This window comes from Zea mays, chromosome 4 (assembly GCF_902167145.1).
Source record: "Zea mays cultivar B73 chromosome 4, Zm-B73-REFERENCE-NAM-5.0, whole genome shotgun sequence".
Classification (NCBI taxonomy): domain Eukaryota; kingdom Viridiplantae; phylum Streptophyta; class Magnoliopsida; order Poales; family Poaceae; genus Zea; species Zea mays.
The window spans coordinates 33,542,842-33,555,846 of NC_050099.1; the positions used below are offsets into that span (position 1 = coordinate 33,542,842).

General features: G+C 43.0%; 1 non-coding gene across 1 annotated transcript; it reads left to right on the top strand.

Annotated features, from left to right (window-relative positions):
* The first annotated feature begins 2,067 nt into the window (after positions 1-2,067).
* Positions 2,068-2,140, top strand: TRNAK-UUU (transfer RNA lysine (anticodon UUU)). The gene has a single exon. It is a non-coding gene; the product is annotated as a tRNA-Lys (tRNA).
* The last annotated feature ends 10,865 nt before the right edge of the window (positions 2,141-13,005 follow it).

Sequence of the window (13,005 nt, forward strand, 5' to 3'; positions counted from 1 at the left end):
TATTTATAAAAAATTTTAGTGGCATATCTCAGAAAAAATTCTAGCTACGCCACTGCAGGTAACCGTTTCTTCGAAGTCTTGTTTCAGTTTGACAAGCAGGCGACGACACTGCTTATTGCCTTATAATGTGGGATGCTGACTTTCTTAAAAGATTAGAAATTAGGAGAAAAGAGAGGGCAACATGTTGTTGACAATACAGAGTTTGAGGATTCATTCCAGAACTTGTTCCTTGATGAAGATGAACTTGCTGCCGCTGGTAGTGGTGGGATTGCCTATGGTGATTCTGGTTCTGGTACTTAGTGATTATCATAGTTCCGATTTTGATACTTACTACTTAGTTCTAGTGATCTTGTATGTGCTTTGTGGATGTGAGCTGTAATCATGATCTGTAACACGTTTACACTTAATGACTAAAGTATGAGCTGACTGCACTCTTTTTTTCTTTCTACGGTTTCTCACGAGGGTGCGTTTTATCTATAAAGGTTTTTAAAGAGACAACATTGCATAAAACAACTCATTTATTATATTTTGGTATGTTTGATGTTGTGTGGTGATCCTTGAATGTGTTTGTAAATTTTAAATTTTACCAGATTTGGGAGGTGTTTGTGACTTTTATGGCTAGCGGGTTTCGAGCTGGCACGACCCATTTTTTCTACGTGCTTAGCGGACCATCCCGGCATGAAAACAAGCATGTAGGCTACTAAAGTACGGCCCTTGAAGCACGACGTGTCGTGCCAGTCTGTTGACTATCGGGTCGTGCTTGCCCGGACATGTGATGGGTCGACATGTTCGACATCTATAGTGTTCATATAGCGTTTCACTCATTCCCAATCGGATAGACCCACGTGCCATCGACTCCATAATAGGTCCCACATGTCATTGGCATAGAGTGTCGATTTTTTGTCGGCCAGGTATGCTGTTGTACGGGGGCGCTACTACATATATACTACGTACACCCCCTAGCAATCATAGCAATTGTGCAAGTGTTCACAGTGGCTGATTGGGGAAGACGAACGGGCGGGACATGTGTATCGAAAGTGAGCAGATGGGTGTACGACGACCCAAAAGTGGCTCATATTTCAAAAATAATTATTATTCGCTCATATTTGGACCCAAAAGTGGCTCGACATGAGAGGGGCTGTTGAAATATAATATAAGTGAATTGTCCAACTCCTCCTATCAACTTAAGTTTTTGGGTTGAATTGGTTGATACATACAACTTAATATAAACCCTACCTAAACTATGATCAGCGACTTTCGAGCAATACATTCTCAACTTGAAATGAACTAGACCAGATTTAGTTTTTGCTATGATCGGTATGGTTTTCATGTACGCGTCATCTACTCTTGCGAACAGCAGTATTTCACAGATGCACGCATATATGTCGTCGTAAATCTATTATGATTTTTTACTAGATTAAATACAAAAACATCTGAATTCCTAACATATTCAGCACCTCGAAAGCGTGCAGCTGCAGGTATCAGCTATATATATACAGTACAGTCCAATCAGCAAAGGCGGCGATATCAGTCCGGGATTGGATCGGGAGTCCTAGCTACAGCAAGCTCGCTCGCGTGTCCTCGTCTCGACGACTGTACGCTTTTGTTGCGCTCCTGCATGGCTGGTTGCCAATTGGCCACGACAGGCATGTATGCGTGCCCATTTTTTAACTCACACACTCCGCTTGTTCCTTCCTCTTGTCCTTGTTTGTAGCAGCAGCAGCAGTATGTGATAATATGACATGACCAAACCGAACAAAGCTTGCTGAGTTGGAAATCTAACCTCTAATTCTTCACTGGCCCGTCCAGCCGAATTTTTTATATTTTAGCCCTTTTTTGGAAAAAAAATTCACGTTTGAACCTTAAAAAATTTTAATGTCATTTTTGGACCCTTTGCTCGGCGCCATAGCCAATGGCGCCGAGGTAACACAGCTCGGCGCCATAGGCTATGGCGCCGAGGTGCGTGTTACGCTGGCACAAACGGACGTCGTGGCACCGACGTGGCACCGACATGGAACCGAGCTCGGCGCCATAGATCTTGGCGCCGAGCTCTATTATGTACACAAAACTTGTCTAGCTCAGTTGGTAGAGCTTAAGGCTTTTAACCTTGTGGTTGTGGGTTCAAGCCCCATGATAGGCATGTTTTCATACTTTTTTTTGTCTTTGACACTGATTTTTTTTGTTGTCCAGATTTTTCGTTTATGTCGCTGATTTGTCCGTCTAAATTTATTTCTTATCCAGATTTTTTGTTTTTGTGACTGATTTGTTTATCCGTCCATATTTTTTTCGTTTATTAAGCTTAAGGAAACGTACTTACATTGGTTAGCGGCCACCGGTTTAGCTATGGTGCATCGTGGTTTTTTTCATTTATGTCGCTGATTTGTCCGTCCAAATTTATTTCTCATCTTGATTTGTTTTTGCTTTTGCGACTGATTTGTTTATTACATTTTGTTTAATAGTACTGAATAATCCGTCTGGCCCTTGGTGCATTGTAAACCCCACATGCTTAAGCTTGATTCCGTCCTCTCGCTGATTACAAGTGATTTTAAACATTAAATAATATACTAAAAACTGAAGTACACCATTTAAAATGTTAAAAATATTTATATCATAAACAAATGATTGTGTTAATCTTACATTAGTAGTGATGTACAATGATAAATTTTAATTAATATTAAAAAGTATAATTTCGAATACATTAGATTATTGGAGATTTAGAGTCCAAAATATAAATATACTTAATAAACAAAAAAATTATAATTAGAGTCCAAAATATAAATATACAAGGTATAAATAAACAGTGACTTGATGATTTTATAAAGTACTTTGTACTTCCATAGGGTGGGTTACTTATGTGCATGGTACTTGCGTCACGCAGTTTGAATAAAAAAAAACAAAAACAAAAAATATATAGATGAATAAATAAATCGGTCACAAAAACAAAAAAAACTAGATGAAAAATAAATCTGGACGGACAAATCAGCGACATAAACGAAAAATATAGACAACAAAAAAACAAATTAGTGATAAAAAAATACGTCCACAATGGAGCTTGAACCCACAACCTCAAAGTTAAAAGTCTTGCACTCTACCGACTGAGCTAGACATACTTTGCTGTTACATGTCCGAGCTCAGCGCCATAGATCTTGGCGCCGAGCTCGGTACCACGTTGGCGCCACGTCGTTCTGGTTGGGACAGCGTAGCACGCACCTCGGCGCCATAGTCTATGGCGCCGAGCTGTGTTACCTCGGCGCCATTGGCTATGGCGCCGAGCAAAGGGTCCAAAAATGACATTAAAATTTTCTAAGGTCCAAACGTGAATTTTTTTCCGAGGAAGGGCTAAAATATAAAAAATTCGGCCCGTCCAGCTCACTCGCTCACTGTGGCGAACGTAGGTGTGACCGCAGTGTGACGACGAACGATGCAGTGTGACGCGAGATTAGATTTCCAACGGACGACAGGGAATACTCACTGCTTACCGCACTTGTTTGGGAGCGAGTGAAATAAAGAGAATGATTATAATCCCTCTTGCTATTCAATTTTGAATAACAAATAATTATAGCCTCTTCAATTCTCTCCATTCCACTTGCTCCCAAATATAGATATATAGAAAGTCCGAAGCACGAAAGCCCGGTCTGAAGCGCGTTTTTTTTATCCGGTGCGAGCCTGGTCTGGCCCACTTTTATACGGGACCAGGCCGGCCCGACACGATCACACGAATAAGCGGTTCAAGCCCAGATAGGAAACTAAGGTCCTATTTGTTTCAACTTTTTTTAGCTTCTGATCACCAGAAGCTGTTGTGGATTGCTAAACATTTAGCTTTCAGTCTGCTTCTATAATAATCAATTTGGTCAGAATCATCCAAAATCAACGTGAACAGAGAATTGGTCGAGTCGTTCCAATAGTATGAATTCATCAATTTCTAGATCCTGAACCCTATGGACACATTTATCTTCCCCCGCACGTAATCTCTACGATACCCAGATTCTCCTCACAGTCAGATGCTCTCCACGGTCAAATTCTCTCCACAGCCAGATTCTTAAAAAAGCTGGTCACAAAAAAGATGAACCAAACAGGCTCTAAACCCGGCGGGCTAACCCGACACGATCCATTTACCTCTAACCTCGTCAAACCGGCTTTTTTGCACTGGACCATGCTTATCGGCCCGCTTAGCTAGTTTTGGACCCGCTTTTTCCGTGTTTATCGGGCTAGTCCGGACCGTTTAGGCCTATAGCAGGTCGGCTCGGACAGTGAAACGAGCCCATATATTTAGATAGCTCGATCCAGTTTTTTAATCGTGTCTGGCGGGCCGGCCCGGGCGGCCTGTTTGGCCATCTCTACTCCCAAACAACGGAGCCGCGGGGTGCTCCTTTCGCCGCCGGCGTGATCACCACACGATGCGGGGACAAAGCCAAGGCCAAGGCCGGCCTCCGCTCCGACCCCGCCGGGATATTTTTCTCAGCGAATCTGGAGATCGTGGTCCAGATTAACAGCGGTCAGGCTCTCGTCCATTCCGTCCGTTCGTTCGCCGGTTACCGTCGCATTCCAGTCTCCGATCTATCATGGATCATTCGGTCGGAGCCCGAAACCGGAACGATCGACTGGCTTCGGTTTCGCTCCCCAATCCCGTGTGCGCGCGCCGCCCTCGCTCCTCCGATCCGCTCCGGTTTCAGGCGTGACTGTGATTCGATGATGGACGAGCATTGATCGATCGGTCGGCGTCGGTCGGTCGATGGAGCGTTCGCGTCTGTGATTACGTGCGGCAATGGCGGCGTCCACGTGTTGGGTTTCACCACACTCGTCTCGTCAGTCAATCATGAAGCACTCAAAGCCCGGCGGGAAACGGGAACAAACCTTCTTTCCCGGGGAAAAAACCGTCGCCTGTTCTTTTGGGCGTGCATCTATCCATTCATTTACGATTTATTTATGAGAAACGGGAACAATAAATCACTCAATAAAGAAAAGAAAGCTAAGCTACCGGCCGTGCCGCCGGAGCTCGTCGTGAAAGCCGAAAGGTGAATGGATGAGCTCGACGACTCTCTCTCTCTCTCTCTCTCTCTCTCTCTCTCTCTCTCCAGACTCCAGTCTCTCCTGCGTTGTTTCACTGTCAAGGTCTCGCGCGAGGAAAGTAATGGCCAGCAACTGAAACTCAAGGCCGGGCGCTGACAAGGACCTGGCCTGGCGCTGGCGCGCCCACGAGCTACAGCCAGCCAGCCAGCCCACCAAAAGCAAGCGTCGCAACAGGTGTCCGCGTCCGCCCGCCAACCCCTCGCGCGCTGGATGGAACACAAGCACGGGATCTGGCGTAATCACATGATTAATTAATACTACTGTGTACTAGGAGAGGAGGATGAGCAATCAGGCAGGCAGGCAATCTGGCGTCGCTGGCTGCAGCTCACCTGGTGGTGTGCGCAGAGGCAGAGCAGTCGCTAGCACTACTCCAGCGGCCCTCGTCACCGTTAGGAATGAAACACCTCTACGGTTTTTATTTTCATATTTATTTTGTGAGACGAAAACAAAAATGTGATATATCAGAAACGGAAACGAACGGGATGAATACGATAATCAAAAAACGATACAATCTAGTCGGGTAAATATCGAAATTGGACGGGAACCAGTATTTTAGATCGGTAAAATCATACCATAAAACCATATGTTCACAACTTTGACAACAAATAAAAAAAATAGTAAACACAAAGCACACATAGTTTACTATAGCACATAAGTCTTGCCTAACATAACAAGCTACATAAGTCTACTGACACATGTAATATAAAATTTAGAACACATTCATATATAGTCACTTGCTCACAAACTATTATAACCAAAGCTCATCCGCTCACATCTCTCAAAAGACGCAAGACATATTGTTCATGGAGTCATGGAGAGTGGTCACTTGCTACATATTCATTGTCCTTAGAAAATTCTAGCGCGTCTTCAACCTGTTAATGCACAAAAAACAGCTTTGGATAATTAGCTTCATATACAACATAAATCAGTATGCAAGCAGCAAGCAGTATCAATGTGATGCTTCCGAATAGTAAACAAGATGCTGACATTATTCATGCATTAGCAAAGACAAAACTTGTGTTGTATGCAATCAGTATCAATGTGCAAACAATATGCAAGTAGTATCAACGTGCTCAAATTAGTAGACAGGCAGTATGTGTATCAATGTGCTGCTTATTCATGCGCAAAAGTAGTGCTGCTTATATGCAAGCAATATCAATGTGATGCAAAGCTGCTCACATTAGTACACAAGAATTAGTAAGCTGCTCACATTAGTAAACAAGTTGCTTATTAATGCAAACAGATTGTGCAAAGACCAAGTTGATCACATTAGTACACAAGCATTAGTAAATAAGTTGGTTATTTATGCAAACAGATTGTGCAGGTGATTACTCATGCAAATACCAAAAAAATGCATGAGAACAAGTTGGTTACCTCATCCATCCCATTCTCATGCTTCATTGCAGCAGCAATAACAAAGTCTAGCACCTCGAGATCACCAATCATTGTTGGGAAATTTATAGCACCTTGGATGAGAGACAAATATGCATCAATATAAGTAAAATAATTACTGCATAACTATTAATCTGAACTTCAGTAAAACTTTATAACATTATATGCACTCGCCTTTCCTAAATGCTGCTACCCAATCTTTTGTGCATATCAAAGCTTCAACTATCTCCGGACCAAGACGATTGCAGTAAGGATCAACTGTCAACGTTAGGGAAGTTGCAATGTCCCTATACCTGAACATATTTCTTTCCATCGACCTCCACTTCGATATCCTTCTTGGTGAAGTGCCGCCACACATCAGATGTGCACTTATTTACCCTCTTTCTGTGGTGCTTCTTCTTCGGGTTTAGATTGTGGTTGTGGTTCATCAGCAATTGCCACATCATCTTGACTCGGATCCATAGTTGTACCATTTGCATTGCTACTGCTTGCACTCTGAATAAAATGCCTCTCGGCCTCGGCTGTTGAGGATGATGGTGATGTGCAATCACATCCATGCCCCCGCGCGCGTGCATGTACATTCCGAATCTGACTAGAAGAGGCTTCAGCTTTTCTTTTTCAACCCTGTTATAAACAGATTTTTGACATTATTAATCATGCCAATGTTATTCTACAGACAATATGATGCTAACCAATTAGTAATGCTAATGCTATTGTTATTCTTTTCCTTCTATAATATATACCTTGAGTATATGCAGAGAATACCAAATTTGTTTTGCGAGTAGAAGGCGCTCTTGTGGTAGACATTGAAAGGAAAATGTGCCCTTGGGCCATTTCTATAATTGTTTTGGTGATTAGATGTCCAACATAATGTATTGAACTCTTATGTGCTAAACGAGGAAGAAGTGCAAATCAAAGAACAGGTATGTTTCTAGACTTAGTGAATTGTTTTGAGTACTAACACGTTTATCTAAGTGCTAGAAACCGTGACAAAAGAAGAAGAAAAGAATTAGAAAAGTGTTGGCTGTGTACAACCAACATCTGCTCGGGCCTAGCACATCGGACTGTCCGGTGGTGCACCGGACAGTGTCCGGTGCCCCAAGCGAGCCGACGGTGAACATCTGCTCTCACATTATATGCACTCGCCTTTCCTAAATGCTGCTACCCAATCTTTTGTGCATATCAAAGCTTCAACTATCTCTGGACCAAGACGATTGCAGTAAGGATCAACTGTCAACGTTAGGGAAGTTGCAATGTCCCTATACCTGAACATATTTCTTTCCATCGACCTCCACTTCGATATCCTTCTTGGTGAAGTGCTGCCACACATCAGATGTGCACTTATTTACCCTCTTTCTGTGGTGCTTCTTCTTCGGGTTTAGATTGTGGTTGTGGTTCATCAGCAATTGCCACATCATCTTGACTCGGATCCATAGTTGTACCATTTGCATTGCTACTGCTTGCACTCTGAATAAAATGCCTCTCGGCCTCGGCTGTTGAGGATGATGGTGATGTGCAATCACATCCATGCCCCCGCGCGCGTGCATGTACATTCCGAATATGACTAGAAGAGGCTTCAGCTTTTCTTTTTCAACCCTGTTATAAACAGATTTTTGACATTATTAATCATGCCAATGTTATTCTACAGACAATATGATGCTAACCAATTAGTAATGCTAATGCTATTGTTATTCTTTTCCTTCTATAATATATACCTTGAGTATATGCAGAGAATACCAAATTTGTTTTGCGAGTAGAAGGCGCTCTTGTGGTAGACATTGAAAGGGAAATGTGCCCTTGGGCCATTTCTATAATTGTTTTGGTGATTAGATGTCCAACATAATGTATTGAACTCTTATGTGCTAAACGAGGAAGAAGTGCAAATCAAAGAACAGGTATGTTTCTAGACTTAGTGAATTGTTTTGAGTACTAACACGTTTATCTAAGTGCTAGAAACCATGACAAAAGAAGAAGAAAAGAATTAGAAAAGTGTTGGCTGTGTACAACCAACATCTGCTCGGGCCTGGCACATCGGACTGTCCGGTGGTGCACCGGACAGTGTCCGGTGCCCCAAGCGAGCCGACAGTGAACATCTGCTCTCGGGAGTGATGCGACTATAAATCACTAGACTGTCCGGTGGTGCACCGGACTGTCTGGTAAGTCATCCACGACGAACTCGTCACTCTCGAGAAACGGAAAAGGCGACGTGGCTATAATTCACTGGACTGTCCGGTGGTGCACCGAACTGTCCGGTGAGCCAAAGGCGCCAACGGCAATGGTCGTCCGCGCGATCAACGCACGACACGTGGCCTGCTCCAACGGTCGGCTGGGTGCACCAGACTGTCCGGTGCGCCAACCAGCCCCGAGGAGCAACGGTCAGATGCGCCCGATTTGGAAGGAGATCGCGCACCGAACTGCTACAGTAGCTGTCCGGTGGTGCATCGGACTGTCCGGTGCACCACCCGAAAGAAGGCAAGATTGGCCTTTCAAGATTGATCTCCAACGGCTCCTAGCTGCCTTAGGGCTATAAAAGGGACCCCTAGGCACATGGAGCAGCACACCAAGCTTACAAGAAACATTCTAAGACACCTAGACTCTGCATTCACACAATCGGTCATCGTTCTTGAGATTTGAGCACTATTCGAGTTATAAACTCCTCGCGTTGTGTTTGTGTGCTCACTTCTTCTCTTGTGTGCGTGGTTGCTCTGCAGATTTGAGTCTTGCGTGTGTTGCTCTCCCATCCTTACTCTGTGCTTTCTTTGTGATCATAACCTTGTAAGGGCGAGAGGCTCCAAATTATGCAGATTCCTTGCAAACGGGAAAACACTCTAAAGGAAAAGACCGTGGTATTTGTTAAGTAACCCTAGTTAGGGTTATGTGGGCAAATACCTGCTTTGCCCCTGAGGGGTCTCACATCTCTATATAAGGAACCTGTACACCCCCTCATAATACAGAGATCAGAAAGAGGCCAGAGGTCCAACCCTATATCCAGTGTCTCGTGTGTTTCCTCTGTCGTGCTTATGGGAAGGGAGACGGGTTCTCTACATCTTCTTGCGCCTCTACTGCTGACGGGAGGGAAGGGAGCGGATCTGGTGGTCCGTGGTAACGTAGTTCTCAATACGTTATCAGCACGCTCTATCTCGACGTTGCTGCGGGATCAGATCTGCATCAACTCTCCGTCAAGTCGGCAGGTCCTCCGGCCTAGCCGAACTGTCCTACGCGACAGCCATCATTTTCGTCTACTGAATCAAGAAATGGGGTATGTAATTTCTGGACTGAATCTGTGATTTAGTTTCCAATCTATTGTTAGCGGTGAAAAAAGCACCTTCACCGCTTTGGGGAGCGCCGCCTGGAGCCGCTGCTCCTACGTGTGTTCGTGTCTCGCGGAGATGCGACCTCTTCTCCCAGGATCCGATTCACCCACGTGGTGATCTGTTATCCTCGTGGCAGTTAGAAAAAAAAGAGGAATCACGCGCTGGGGCTCGCAGCGCCGCACGTATTCTATCACGGCATCGCACGAAGCGTGTCGCACACTCACGCCATCCACGTTGGGCCCAGCTTCCTCAGTAACCGGAACTGTAACTGGTTGCATGCGTATGTGCCTCCGGAGCAGCCTTGCATGTGAAGTATCGTGAAGTTGACTTCACGTTGCATGTCATGCTCCGATGGTTAGAGAGCCGGCGATAGTTGAAAGTGGCTCTAGAAAATTCCAATTGAATTATGTCATATATACTCTAGGTTGTTTATTCTATTTATTTCCGGTTACAAATAATAAATAGAACAAACTATTTTTGCAGTTTCTACTTTAATTAATTATTTCCCATAGTAAATAATTAGTAGAAAATGCATGCTTAAATATGGAGAAATGTCTTTTACACCTGATGTGTTATGTTCATGTATTAATTATTGTGTTCATTTTTTCTGCATTAATAATTATTTCCCGTAGTAAATAATTAGCAGAAAATTATTAAAATGCATGTGAAAGTTATATTGTGTATACTCAAATCGCTCTAAATATTTGTGTTGCGTTGAACTTTTGGGCTCACGTCGAGCGATTAAATTGTATAGTGGGTACTCAGACACGTCGATCAGACTACATTATTAATCGACCGAGTTATGGCATTGGTTGGGCACTGGCTGCGCCCTGGCAACACGACGCAATATTTGTGTCGTACGAACTTGGTTGCGTCATGTGATTACTGCTATGTTGTACTCTCGCTTAATCGGACCACTCCTGTTGAGTTGGACCGGCATCGCCGAGTCACGTATTTTTTGCATGCCCTGTAGGCACGGTTCGTCTGTCGTTATCACCGAGCCACAATTGCGTCTGTTGCGCACGTTGCGTGGATTTATCGTGTACCCCAATTATCGAGCCATAATTGTGCCTGTTGCGCTTATTACGAAGGCTTGCTATACTGTCGTAGCCCTGATGGCCGCACACACGTTGATGCTAGATACGCTAGAGCTTGTACTCGCGTGGATTGTGGTGGGTTGTTCAAGGTCCTGAAGTCATATTATGTGCAACCTTCATAAACAATTTTGTTTGGCTCTATATTTTATTTGACTGTGTTGTGTGGCATATTTATATATCGCCAAGTGGCCATAACAACTATACCAAGCTCTATAGTGCTTGTAAATCTGGGAAATTAAATTAAAATACAATGAAACACAGATAAGTTAATTTTCCGCTCTCTCCTCATGCATAAAGTTTTACCCGAAGTAACCCGAAGATATATAATATAATGCATGAAAGCCATTTTGGCATAGAAGATATCACACATTGGGATTCTATTAGTAAGCAAAAGACCTTACCAAATGATTTAAGGCTATAAATCTCAGTTATACATTGCTCAACCAGATGTTGACATGTTGCTCTCTTTGTCGTTGAACGACATGAAGCGAACTTTGAGATAAATGGCTAGTACCCTAGCAGCACGAAGTTACGAGTACATCGAAAGGTTATTCTGAGAATTTTTTCACTATGTTGGTGTGAAAACCATAGTGTGTTCCCGTCGAACCACTTTACTCGTTCTATCTAGGACCTCTATGCTTGTGTCGCATACATCTCTCGGAATTGTAAATACTTATAGTCACTGAATTGACTCGGGATAGTCCTTTGACAATTTGGTATATACTGTAAGCTAAATGGTAAAGGTCGGTCCTGAATGGACACATACCTGGGGTTTATGTAGCCGAACTACACTGAATTCCACCATTTGGCATGCTTACCATTATCTACCTTCGATCTACCAAAAGTGAGAAGAGTAGACAAATAACTATGAAATCCCACATCACCACAGAGCTTGAAGCTAAATTAGACATTAACATATTCTTGGTCCTCGGAGCCAGAAGAGTCATATGTCTTGACCACTAGACTACTAGTGATGATAATTTGTGATAGAAATATGAAGATCTTATGGAGACCTGTTGTATCCTCTCTACTCCTGATGATTTCTTCGTATGAGAGCAGTACTATCTGTTGTTGAAGATGGATCCTGGGCGGATACCAGTCTTGTTTCGTTCTTGCCAAGCAGTTATCATCATTTGCTTCATCAAAAGCTAGTTATATGGTGATTTTTCCTAGATAAAAAAAATGAACTCTTGGCCTTGTCTGTTCTATTCTAAAGCTTCTCTTTTTGCCGAACAACGAAGAGATCGAAATAATGCTTTATAGAACAAATTGGTATATAATATGAGGAGAAATGTTTGCCCTGCTGGCAGCATCACAATTTATTAACTATTGTTATAAATTCTCTCTCAAAATTATAATACCTAAAAATGTTGCATAAATCGATACCCACTTTCAGAACGGTATGAGTAATTGGGTAAACCATGGGCAATAATAAAATGAGCTGGACTATACATCTCTGCATATAAAAATCTTTGCTTGGCAGCATTGGCCTGATGCCGTGCACTTCACTACCAATATAAACACACACATTTTTCCTATGTGCTTAAAAGCACAATGCAACCAGTGAATAACTTTATGAGCGTTAGACCCTGATGGTCATTTTACTTGTTGATCTGAAGTCAACTAATGGCTCCAAACGAATGGTATGCATGAGCCCTTGAAGGACCCTTATGGATAAAATAGTGTTGCGCATATCAGTCTAAATCTTAAAGATTGACTATGCATTTGGTAGTAATAACAATAAGTTTGCAGAATTGTAACCATGAAGCAACTTGTTGTTGCGTGTCTCGCTGGATGTTGAGAATAACCCTTCATGTTGAAGGACAAATATGTAGTATTCATGCCACTACATTAATCTAAGTCCAAAGCTCACTGCATAAAACCTCTCTCTGTAATGTGCGTAAGATTTTCCAAATAAATCACCACAATAGCATACATTGCCCACAACTGGATGATTGTGGTTGGGGATTTTATCTGTATGCTTTTAAAACATCTCGGCATTAGGGGGAGGAATGCCCATATAGTGTAATGCCTCAATATTCTATAAAACGCACAAAAGCTAAACTGAACCTGTCGTTCGGTGTGTACTCCTGTGTATATGGAGTTTGCCAGAAATCGTTGAGGAGTAACCA